This window comes from Amphiura filiformis, chromosome 13 (assembly GCF_039555335.1).
Source record: "Amphiura filiformis chromosome 13, Afil_fr2py, whole genome shotgun sequence".
In the NCBI taxonomy this organism is placed as follows: Eukaryota; Metazoa; Echinodermata; class Ophiuroidea; order Amphilepidida; family Amphiuridae; genus Amphiura; species Amphiura filiformis.
The window spans coordinates 8,567,462-8,578,816 of NC_092640.1; positions in this window are offsets into that span (position 1 = coordinate 8,567,462).

Sequence of the window (11,355 nt, forward strand, 5' to 3'; positions counted from 1 at the left end):
TAAAGTGTTTTAGAAAATACCGGTGGTTAAGGAATCATCGGTACAAACCCAAGAGATATTCCAAGCATGGCAATAATACGATAAACCAGTAGGGGGCCTATATTAAATTATATTGCGAGTGGAGTGCTCATACCAATAAATTCTTGCCAAACCCCACCAAGCAATAATAGAATACATGAATCCAAAACACACACACACGTCCATGGGAAGTGATTTTGAGAAAAAAACCTGTGTATCATTTTAATTCCTTCAGTTAGATTTACCTGGTCAATATGGTAAGTTGTACGTGCAGATGGATGGGTTAAACTGTATTAGGTATGACGATTAGCATTTCAGGGACTTCGTGGGGTTCATTTTAAATTCTGGACTTGGGTGGTTTTTTGAATCATATACAAAGAGAATAATGTTGGAATGATATTACCACTAGTAAGATAATACCAAAAAAAAGCACACAGTTATGTATAATGTTGATAAGCATTCTGCCATGTAATATAAACCACACACTTTCCTTGATTAAACCCATTTTGTTTCAATAGTCACTCTCCAGCAATGAAGATGTTACAAGTGGACTTTTATACATACTGGATTTCAATCAATGTGTTACAAGACTCAGGTCATGGACTTGGGTTGAGTCTTTCATACATGCTATTTTTCACATGCTCAATAGACACAGAGGATGAATTTGAGTTGTTCTTTCAAACATATGACAGGCCTATGTATAGCAACACTTTCCCATGCTTAACTCAATTTGGCCAAAGTATGGACTTGGGTGGCTTTTGTATTCATATATTCAATTTTACCGTCCCACCAGAGCTCATAATTTTTGCACAGCCCCTATGCATTATTATAATTATATTCTTAAAATGATACATTTTAGTTACGTTGCATGAACCGCGTGACATCAGTATGGATCATATTAATAATTAGACTTTCCTATGTATACTTTTTATGTTCAATATCCTTGAATGTCTTTTATATATTGATATACAGTAAGCCAAAACATTAAGGTACCAGTTGTGTTCACCCCAGTATATCCTAAATAAAGACAAATATGTCAAAATTAAAACAAACAGCTAATACCTGAACTCTTTAGCTCTGATTCAAGACTTTATTTGTTGTAATTGGCTTAGAATTAAAGAAACGGTGATCTAAAACCTAAGACGAAATCAAAAGTTACACTTTTGTGTTCTAATCAATGAAAGCATGTCGCTAGTTTTAACGTGCTAATCAATGGAAGCACGGGGCTAGTTCCCTTGTTCGTGAACGCTTTGTGTACAAATCAATAGCGCATGCAATGGAAGAAACTGCAACTTTTAAATAGGCACCTTCCTTGGTGTTTTGGATTGCTGTGTCTTTATTTCTTGAACAATTTCAACGAATGAGGTCTTAAATTCGAGCTAACAGATGCCGCTATTGGCTGCTGGTTCCAATAATTATGACATATCTGTCTTTGTTTAGGATAAAAGGGGGTAAACAGAACTGGTACCTTAATTTTTTGGCTTACTGTATAGTAATCGCACCTCTCTAATACACACAAAAGTACATTTCTCACCGCAATATTCACGTCGATTTAAAAGTTGGTCGAGTTCAGCCTTGTTCCAGTTATGCTGCATAGTAAATGGACCCGGATCATCTACAAACCACAGGTCACCATTTTTATACCCATCTTTCTTTGTACACATTTGGTCAAAATCAGGTGTAACAACGCGATGACAAAAACATATCTCGTTGTACGGAAGAGACCATCTCAAAGTACCACCCCTTGCTGGATCTGGTCTTCTTCTCAGAATGCAGAAATGGCTGTGCACTACAACTAAATGACCTGGTTTGAAAATGACACACACACAAGGAAAATGTTAGGCCTGTATTGCGCTATTCAAGTTGAAATCCATACCTCTCCTGTGGAAGATATTGCCTTTAAAGGGATCAGCCAGTCATGTTATGATTTGCCCTATTATCATTGTTTATGAATTAATAAACATAACTGGTTCGTTTAAAGTACAGAAAACCGCTCCACCAAGCGACAAAGAAAACTTTTGACGTGGCCAGGGGTCAAAGTATATGTTTCAGGTCAAGATAATACAGATCATGACGCACTACAGTGCTCTTCAAATTCACAGTGAATCTAAAAGTCCAAGAATTCTTATTTTAATAATCGTTTTATTCTAAGCCAAAGGGGAAACCTTTGTTGCTAGTGATTGAAATTTTTACTACATTCAACACCATGCCTGTTTTAAAATTCACTTCATGTTTCTAACGCATTTGAGAAATAATGTTGATATGTAAAATGGGAATAAGTAGTTCCTGATCTCTTTTATCATGTTTTATGACTTGATGAACTTAATGACATTTAGTGCTCCACAAAACGAATGGGTTAAAATGCTTCTATTTTCAATGTTGAGCTATATTTTGCCTTTTTAAATAGCAACAATGTTTTTCAGAAATTAATGGTGATTGAATGGGTTCTGTTGCAACTAGTGCTGGCTTAACCCCTTACTGTTCATATTTTAACTGGCCTACAAGTATAGAAACCAAATTGATTTCATCATCACCCAACTAGACAACCTGAAAACCTTTACAAACTTACAGACCATTTTATTGTTTGGATTATCCATTATGTACTCCTCCATGCAGTGTGTAAAAAAAAGCCCGTCCGCATGTCCAACAGCGACTTTGTTTTCGGCTGTGCTAAAATCGACAAAATAAGTAATTTCTGATCTTCCGTTTGGCCTTTTAAAGCCACAATTGCAAATTTTCTCGCGCGCACATTCCGGTAAAGTCAATTTGGTAGTTGAATGATTTGCAAATTTGGGTATATCCTTCGTGTAAGAGAATACCACGATAATCTTGACCCTAACCCTAACTCTAATACTATTAGTATTTCGGGTCTCTAATGATAAACCCAAATTTGCATGATTTTGAGTTTATTGATGTTTTAGTAATCCTACTCCTATTACCAAGTTGTAACGCGTCTCCGATGTTTTCCTCGTCATACGATTTATCCATCCCTTCGTCTTCATGGGCTGATGTATGGACACACCCTTGTATTTTCTTCTTGATGCTGTATATCTTCTTAGCTTCAGTGTGACCTGTGCCAACATTACTTTTACTATTTTGAGAGATATTTCCAAAGAAAGACTAAGATCATGGGCTTGAGACAGAAGTACGAAAATTATGCTTACCTTTTATGATGATCATAATAAGATAAATCAGAATGTACGTTTTAAATTCCATCACGATATCTTTAGTCTTCGACTCCGCGAAATAAAATGACAATTTTCAACCTCCGCAATTTAAAAATGAATAAATATATTGAGGTAATTATCTAATTTACTCTGAATGCAATGAGCCAAATCAACCAATAGTTGCTAATTGCAAAATACGTTTATGATGATGAACACCCATCTTGAAGATTACTGTATTTGCTCTGGTTTCCATGGTATCTCTCATGCTTGAATGGCTTTTAATTAAGCGAAGACGAATTAAAACTAAATTGCCAGTGGTTGTGAATACTCTCAATCATATGGGAATCGTAAACGAGATTCTCCAACATACCTTAAAGCAACCAACGTTGCGGCCAGTACCACTGACCTTCAGCTGGGTTGTGATGTTAAACACCTTGACTCACAATGACACCACCATTTGACGTCATTTGGCGAGGTAGAGTTGTGATGGTTCTGTCCTAGGCGTGTGGATAGGAGAGATTGTTTTTGAGTCCTCCACTACGGTTGTAGTTCCCCATAATAGGCAGCTATGGTAATTAAACAGATATGGTATTCACAACAAGATATATGCATGGATCAGTAGCTTTCTCAAGCATCGTGTCCAGAGGGTCGTAGTCGGTGGTGAACACTCGATATGGACCAACGTTGCTTCGGGCGTCCCTCAGGGCACGGTGCTTGTACCGCTACTGTTCCTTGCATACATAAATGATCTCCCAGACAACATAAATTCCCCAGTCCGTCTATTTGCTGACGACTGTGTGTTATAATCGAGATATACAAAATCAATTTGATGCAGATGCACTGCAACAAGACCTGAACACACTCATAAAATGGGAAAAAGATTGGCAAATGTATTTCAACCCGGAGAATTGTTTTATCATGAGACTCACACATAAAAGATCTATGTTCCATTTTGACTACACACTGGGGAATTCTATCTTGCAGACAACAAATAGCCACTCATATCCCGGCGTAACAATGACTGATAAACTCACCTGGAATAAACATATCGATAATGTAACAGCATCTGCAAATCGCATCGTTGGCTTTATACGTAGAAATTTATATTCATGCCCCAACATGTGAAAGAGTCAGCCTACAAGACACTGGTTCGACCTTTGGAAGAATATTCATCTTCTACATGGGATCCGTATACATAGGTTCTTAACAACAAGCTTGAAATGGTTCAAAGGAGAGCGGCCCGTTTTGTAAATGGGTATTACACGTCTAAATCACAGAGTTTGCATGACAGAGTTACTTCGACAGCTAGACTGGGAGTCACTGCAGTCCAGAAGGAAGTGTAGAAGACTGACCATACTTCAAAAAGCCATCACTGGTCACCTATCCCTACCTGTCGGAAAACTCCTTCAGTCCGCCCCATGTGCGTCGCGGCATACAAATTCACAAGCTTTTACAACATTAACAGCCACAAAAGAGTGTTACAAGAACTCCCAGAACAAGTATAGACTCGAACTCCATACCAGAATCAATAGCCAGTATTCAAGAACCATAGCAAGCCATAGCAAGCCACATCTACAAGCAAGACTAACTAACCAAAACATCAGGCGCACACTATTCTTGATCGTGTGATTTCCGCAGGGAACTTTGGCCAGTATCTCGTCAAAGTCAAAGTCAAAAGGTTGAGGACGGTTGTTCTGCTCTAAACCCAAATGGCTTCTTTAACTCCTCGTTCGTACCACCGTGATTCGCGGTCGAGGACTTTGACGTCCTCAACGTCCACTTCGTGTTTGCTGGCTTGTAGATGCGTGTAAACCGCAGATTCCGCGGGACCCGAACTAGAGCGTGGATGTTGTTGTAACATTTTCCTGGGTGTATGGGATGTTTCTCCTATGTAAGTGTCCGTACAGTTAAAACTACGCTGTATACCGTATACAAGTCCACTCTGCCTGCCTTTGAGTTGCTAGTCCTTGGAGTGGACTAAACCTGGCGGATGGTGTTGACTGGTTTAAAGTGGGTTGGGATGTTGTATTCCCTGAAAATACGCTTAAGTTTTTCTGATAAGCTACCGTGGTAGGGAATCGTAGCACTTGCAGTACTACCAGATTTATTACTGCAGTGTTTAGCGAGTTCTTAATATTGTCTTTACCAAGTTCGGGGTTTTTATCAATTGCCCAGTTTTTGGAACCACAATGGTGGAGAGCTTTACGCAGGTGATCTTGTTCCGCTTTCTTTTCGGATTCCTTGGTGACAATAGTATCCGCTCTATGAAATGAAGTTTTTACCACACCGAGTTTTTGAATAAAAGGATGGTTTGAATCGAACTGCAAAATACTGGTCAGTATGGGTCTGTTTTCGATAAACAGATACTGACAAGGAAAGGTCTTCCTCTACGCGGACGAGACAATCAGGAAAGGCGAGCTTGTTGTCTGATAAGCCTTCTTGGGTGAACTTAATATTGGGGGCTACTTGATTTATGTGGTTGAAAATCCGATCTTGTTCACTGGCTTTGATTAACACCCAGGTATCATTCACATAACGATACCACTTGGATGGACCGAACGTCGACAAAGATCTGCGTTCAAAGTTATCCATATAAAGGTTGGAAATGATAAGAGAAATTGGGAAACCCATACTGCAACTATGCGATTGTTTGTAGAATTGACCGCCATAGCTAAACTAAGTGTTATCCAAGCGTATTTGGAGCAAATCACACAACAGATCGGGAGACAAGTCGGTACGTTCATGCAAGCTTGAATCTTGTCTCAACACTTTCGGGTATCTCTTTGACCGCATCAACTGGAGGAATACTGGTAAGGAGCGCGGGTTCCAAAATTAAATCGTGAATCCTTTGTGCAAATTTGTTGGAATTCAGAATAATGATGCTCTGATTGACCGACTAATGGCCCTAGGATCCTGGCTAAATACTTTGCGATGTTATAATAGTATCGATGCTAATCACGATGGGCCGTAAAGGGACATTGGCTTTATGCACCTTAGGAAGACCATAGAACTGTAGAATGTCGGGATGGTTTCCGCTGTGGGGTTTAATTGAGGTTTAAGCTTCACATCAATTGCACCGTCCTCATTTAATTCTTTAAGTTTCGCAGTAACAACTTTACTCTTACAAGGGCCAGTATGGCTTCTCTTTAGAGGAGTATATATAGATCTTTGTATCCTCTAAGAGAGTCTTTATTTATGATAGAAGCTAAACGTTAACTTAAGGGAATAACACCCATTTATGGTCACATTTCATTGTCATTGCAGGTAAAAAAGCAGACTTTTTCTTTCACATACTTTTTATTCCACAAAAATCGCACTTACGGTTCCTAAGAAACTGCCATTTGAAGTGAAGCATCTTGCGCGATCAAATGTATTATTAATGTATTTTATTGTTTTTCAAGCAGTGATATTTATTATGTATTTTATTGTTTTTCAAGTGGCGATATATAACATTTCTGTAGTTAAAATTCTGTATCTCATAGAGCAAATAAGCTATTATTATTATTATTAATTTGCATACAAAATTAAAAAGGTGTTTCTAGATGTTTCTAGAATTTTTCTCATTTTTGCATTTTTGAGCCTTCGAAATAGAACCGGTAAGCCATTTTACGACGGATTTGAATAAACTTTTCACAGAATAGTGTTTTATTATTTTTGGCGTTATCAGGTTTTGGACTTTTTTTTTTCAAAAAATTAAGCATTTTATAAAAAATTTGCTCTAATACCTTTTTTTTGCTGCTTTCTAACTTTCATTTAAAAAAATTACATCTCTAGCATTTACGGTTGCGTTCCGGTTCTATTTTGAAACCTGACACCTAAAATCCAAGATGGCCGCCAATTAAATATGTACATGAGATTTTTTTGTTTTTTTTTTTTGCATTTTCTAATTTTTTTGGTCTCAAGTGTCATTTACACCAAGTATGAAGTTCCTAGCATGTTTAGTTTTAAAAAAATATTGTTTGGTGCACTTCTTCCCTTAAATCACATTATTAGAGAGATTGCGATGTTCCAAACGCAGCACGTGGAACGTACGTTTTCACGTACGTTTTACGTACGTTAATACGGTATTAAATATTGCTAGTCTCGGTTCCAAACTGGATTGTGCTCATTCGTCACGAAGAAGAACAAGTCAGCTGGAAAAAAAGACTATAATATTTGATCTAATCTAGGTCGATAGAGGGCATAGTGATTGAAAAAATAACAGTAAGCTGAGTCTCTGCCTAATTCAAACAGGCCGCTTTTGATTTTGACTAAAATTTTGACCTACATGCTGATTAAACTTAATTGTTTTTTGTGCAAAAAATGGACCATTGATCTTGAAGCATCATGTTGAATTGTTTTCGATTTCTTCATTTATTTTCAAACTGATTATGGCAGGATGGAGATAGGTGTAACCAAGTAATGCGTGCACTTGCTCAATTTGTAAAATGTAAAAGACTCCAGTGCCATTCTTGATATAAAAACATAGTTCACCCCACATGGCAAACACAGTCTTGCATTCAAAAATAAATGCAAAATTGTTTCAAGCAATTCATTACAAAAGTAACAGTTGGGTAACTCCGCCCTACCAATTCTGTGAAGAAAATTATTTGTACAAATTACCCTGTGAAAAACTTTAAAATAAAAAGATCGCAACTGAGTTTCAATGGTATATTTACAATTGCTACTGCAAACAGTTCCAATCAATTGCATTAAACACATCGAGACAATCAACCCATGTTTTTCAGCTGAGAAAACGGCTTGGTTCCTAAGAGTTGAGCAGACGTATTTTCCCGCGTATTTTGAAACATTTTCTGCTTCCATAGGCGAAGCAGAAATAGTATCAAAAATGCGAAGGGCCACAATTTGAGTACAAAGAGCCCCAAGTGAGAATGCTTTAACCATGTTAACACTTTGGCAATAGAAATCAGGACAAATTAAATCATATCCAATTTGGTTCATGACAAAATGGGCTGGTTAGAACACCTGGACCACTTACTTTGTAGTGGCCTAAACTTACCCGGGATCGATACACGGGAATTTGCTATGCACGAGTTTGATATGAGAAGAAAATCTTTGGATACCGGGATAGAAAATGATGAATATCTCCCGTAAATGATTTCGTATAAAGAAACCAAATGTGGTTCCTTGCCTTGAATATATATTTTGAACAGATATGATAGTCGTTAGCTTGCGTCTTGAGTCATAAACTGACAATAATTCGGGCAATAATTCTGATTTATATAGTGTATAGGCCAATCGTTGAGGTAGTCTGAAAGGATATGACCTATGACATCCATGCTCGACTGACACACAGCGAGGTCAGTCACCGTGCTAATCGGGGCTATTATCAGTAGCCTTAGTCAGATGTCCTTCGGCCTATTATGCGACTCAAAACTATTAAACAGGTCGATACAAAAGCCATGCGTGGAGGTGGATTCAACCATAGAAGAACTCCTGCAAGCGGCAGCTTTAATTAGCAGGGCGACAGTCATGTTATCCAGACGGAGAATGGCTGCATATGCCGGGCATGTCAAATTGCTGAGTGAAGGCTGATAAATCACCTTTCTGTATAGGTAATAAGCTAGTATATTTCGTGTACCAGTTGGTTATAACAAAACATATATATTAAATATATTAAGTGTATAAACTTTGAAATGTACATGAATTTGAAGAGCAGAGCTTCAAAATCTAGCTAAGTCAGGTGGTGTGAAATTCTGCTGCGAGACCCCCTCTGCGTGGTAGAATTATATTCATAAAACATTGAATTTAACAGATATCATGGGCAGCCAACCACGATTTATCAGCATTTAAAATATATGTTAATTAACAAAGATCAATAATAAAGAGTACAAATGGCAATTAACTAGTAAACAAGCCTGAAATCTTAAAATGTTGCCACGTGATTTCCCGAACATGATATGTCAACATGTGACCACTATTCAGATTTACCGTAAATATTTGGAGTATTGTTGCACGGCTTGCACATACACTGTGCATTTCTTTACCTCCGTATAAAATCAATAATTCATGCTGGGAGCCAAGTAACATTCTGTCTGCTTAGTGCAGGTATTTTACCGTCAAACACACGTCGTTTATTTTGTCGTATTTAGTTGCCAGGTATTCTACGGTCAAATTTTACAGTGTATGTAAAAAAGCTTAAAGCAAAGAGAAGATACCTTTAGGCTGTAAACTAGTCGAATTTTTCATAGGTTTTGCGTTGCTAATAGAACACCCGTGAATTTAGTGTCACCCCTTGATTCAACCTACCATGGCGATTTCTGCCATGAAGATATCGGGGCGATGACACTGTGTGCCGTAGCGGCAAGCGGCATGGAAGTATGACGGGGACATTCACTGAGTGCGATCATGCGTGAGAGGCAATTCCCGATAGTATCATAGATGAACTCCTGGATGGGGCAGCTTTAATTAGCATGAGGCCGCATTGATATGTTAATGGCGTATTGTTATTTAAATTTGTGCCCAGACGTATTGAGGGCGACAGTCATGTTATCCAGACGGAGAAAGGCTGCATATGCCAGGCATGTCAATTTGCTGAGTGAACGCTGATAATCACCTTTCTGTATAGGTAATAAGCTAGTATATTTCGTGTACCAGTTGCTTATAACAAAAAATTAGTATCATATTAAATATATTAAATGTATAAACTTTGAAATTTACATGAATTTGAAGAGCAGAGCTTCGAAATCTAGCTAAGTCAGGTGATGTGAAATTCTGCTGCGTGACCCCCTCTGCGTGGTAGAATTATATTCATAAAACATTGAATTTAACAGATATCATGGACAGCCAACCACGATTTATCAGCAGTTGAAATATATGTTAATTAACAAAGATAAATAATAAAGAGTACAAATGGCAATTAACTAGTAAACAAGCCTGAAATCTTAAAATGTTGCCACGTGATTTCCCGAACACATGATATGTCAACATGTGACCACTATTCAGATTTACCGTAAATATTTGGAGTATGCTTGCACATCATGCACATACACTGTGCATTTCTTTACCTCCGTATAAAATCAATAATTCATGCTGGGAGCCAAGTAACATTGTCTGCTCAGTGCAGATTGGTACTTTATTTTACTTGAGAGCATAATAGAAATACATAAGACGAATAAGGCGCCATGATGGAAGGTCAGGTCGGGTATCAAAGGTTATTATAACTTAAATACTACTTGTATTTCCCACCTTGCCTCTGTCACATATTTCCTTCATATTATTGACAGCAAGTCCTAATTTTGACTTTGCTATTGCAAAATGTCATTTCATATCAAATTAGTAGACTTTCTTTGGAAGAACATATCACTGGTGCCTGATGGGAATACCCGTCCGCCATTTCATTAAACTCGATCGTTTTCGCCTGGTTTGTGCCCAGATGTATTGCGGGCGCGCTATACTCTCATTGAACAGGTAAAGTTCGCAAAACTAACAACGTTGTTATTTGCCAAACTCAACAGGGCGATGTGACTTCATAAGGGCAATGTCGGGGATTATAGGACACAATCGATGGGGAGAGATGAGGTCCGACCATGTCCGACCGAGTCTCCTACACAGGTTACGCTCCCTGTGGAGGGGCGGAACCAAACTGGCTGATGTGGAGACTAAGCCAGTTTGCGTCGGTCTGATACTCGTCTTTGACCATGCGCAGATCTGGCTGGTCAGGAAGATATTTAATATCCCGAATTTATAATATGCCTACCAGTTCCATCTATAACCGATTTGCTAGAGAATATTTGTTACCATGTTTAATAAATTCGTATTAATCATATAATAAAATGTGGCCAAATGTATATTTGTGTACATAGTGTGTGGATCCACTCTTCTACGAACTTGGCTACTAAGCATGTCGGGAAGGATATGGCGGTATGCTGACCTGGGTCAATATGTTCTGGGCAGATGAGGTCCGACCAATTGCCTACGACCTTGTGTGCGATCATGTGTAACAGGCAATTCCCGATAATAATAGAGGTTCCCTGACTCAATTAACATGATCCAAGGAGTCGAACATGAATTATTCATAACGAGCTATAACGGATCGATAACTGGCCTCACTTTCTAGCTAGTAAACCAGCTGAATTTTTCATAGATTTTGCGTTGCTAATAGAACAACCGTGAATTTAGTGTCACCCCCTTGATAGTATGTTAAGTTCCCTGACATGACAGACACTGC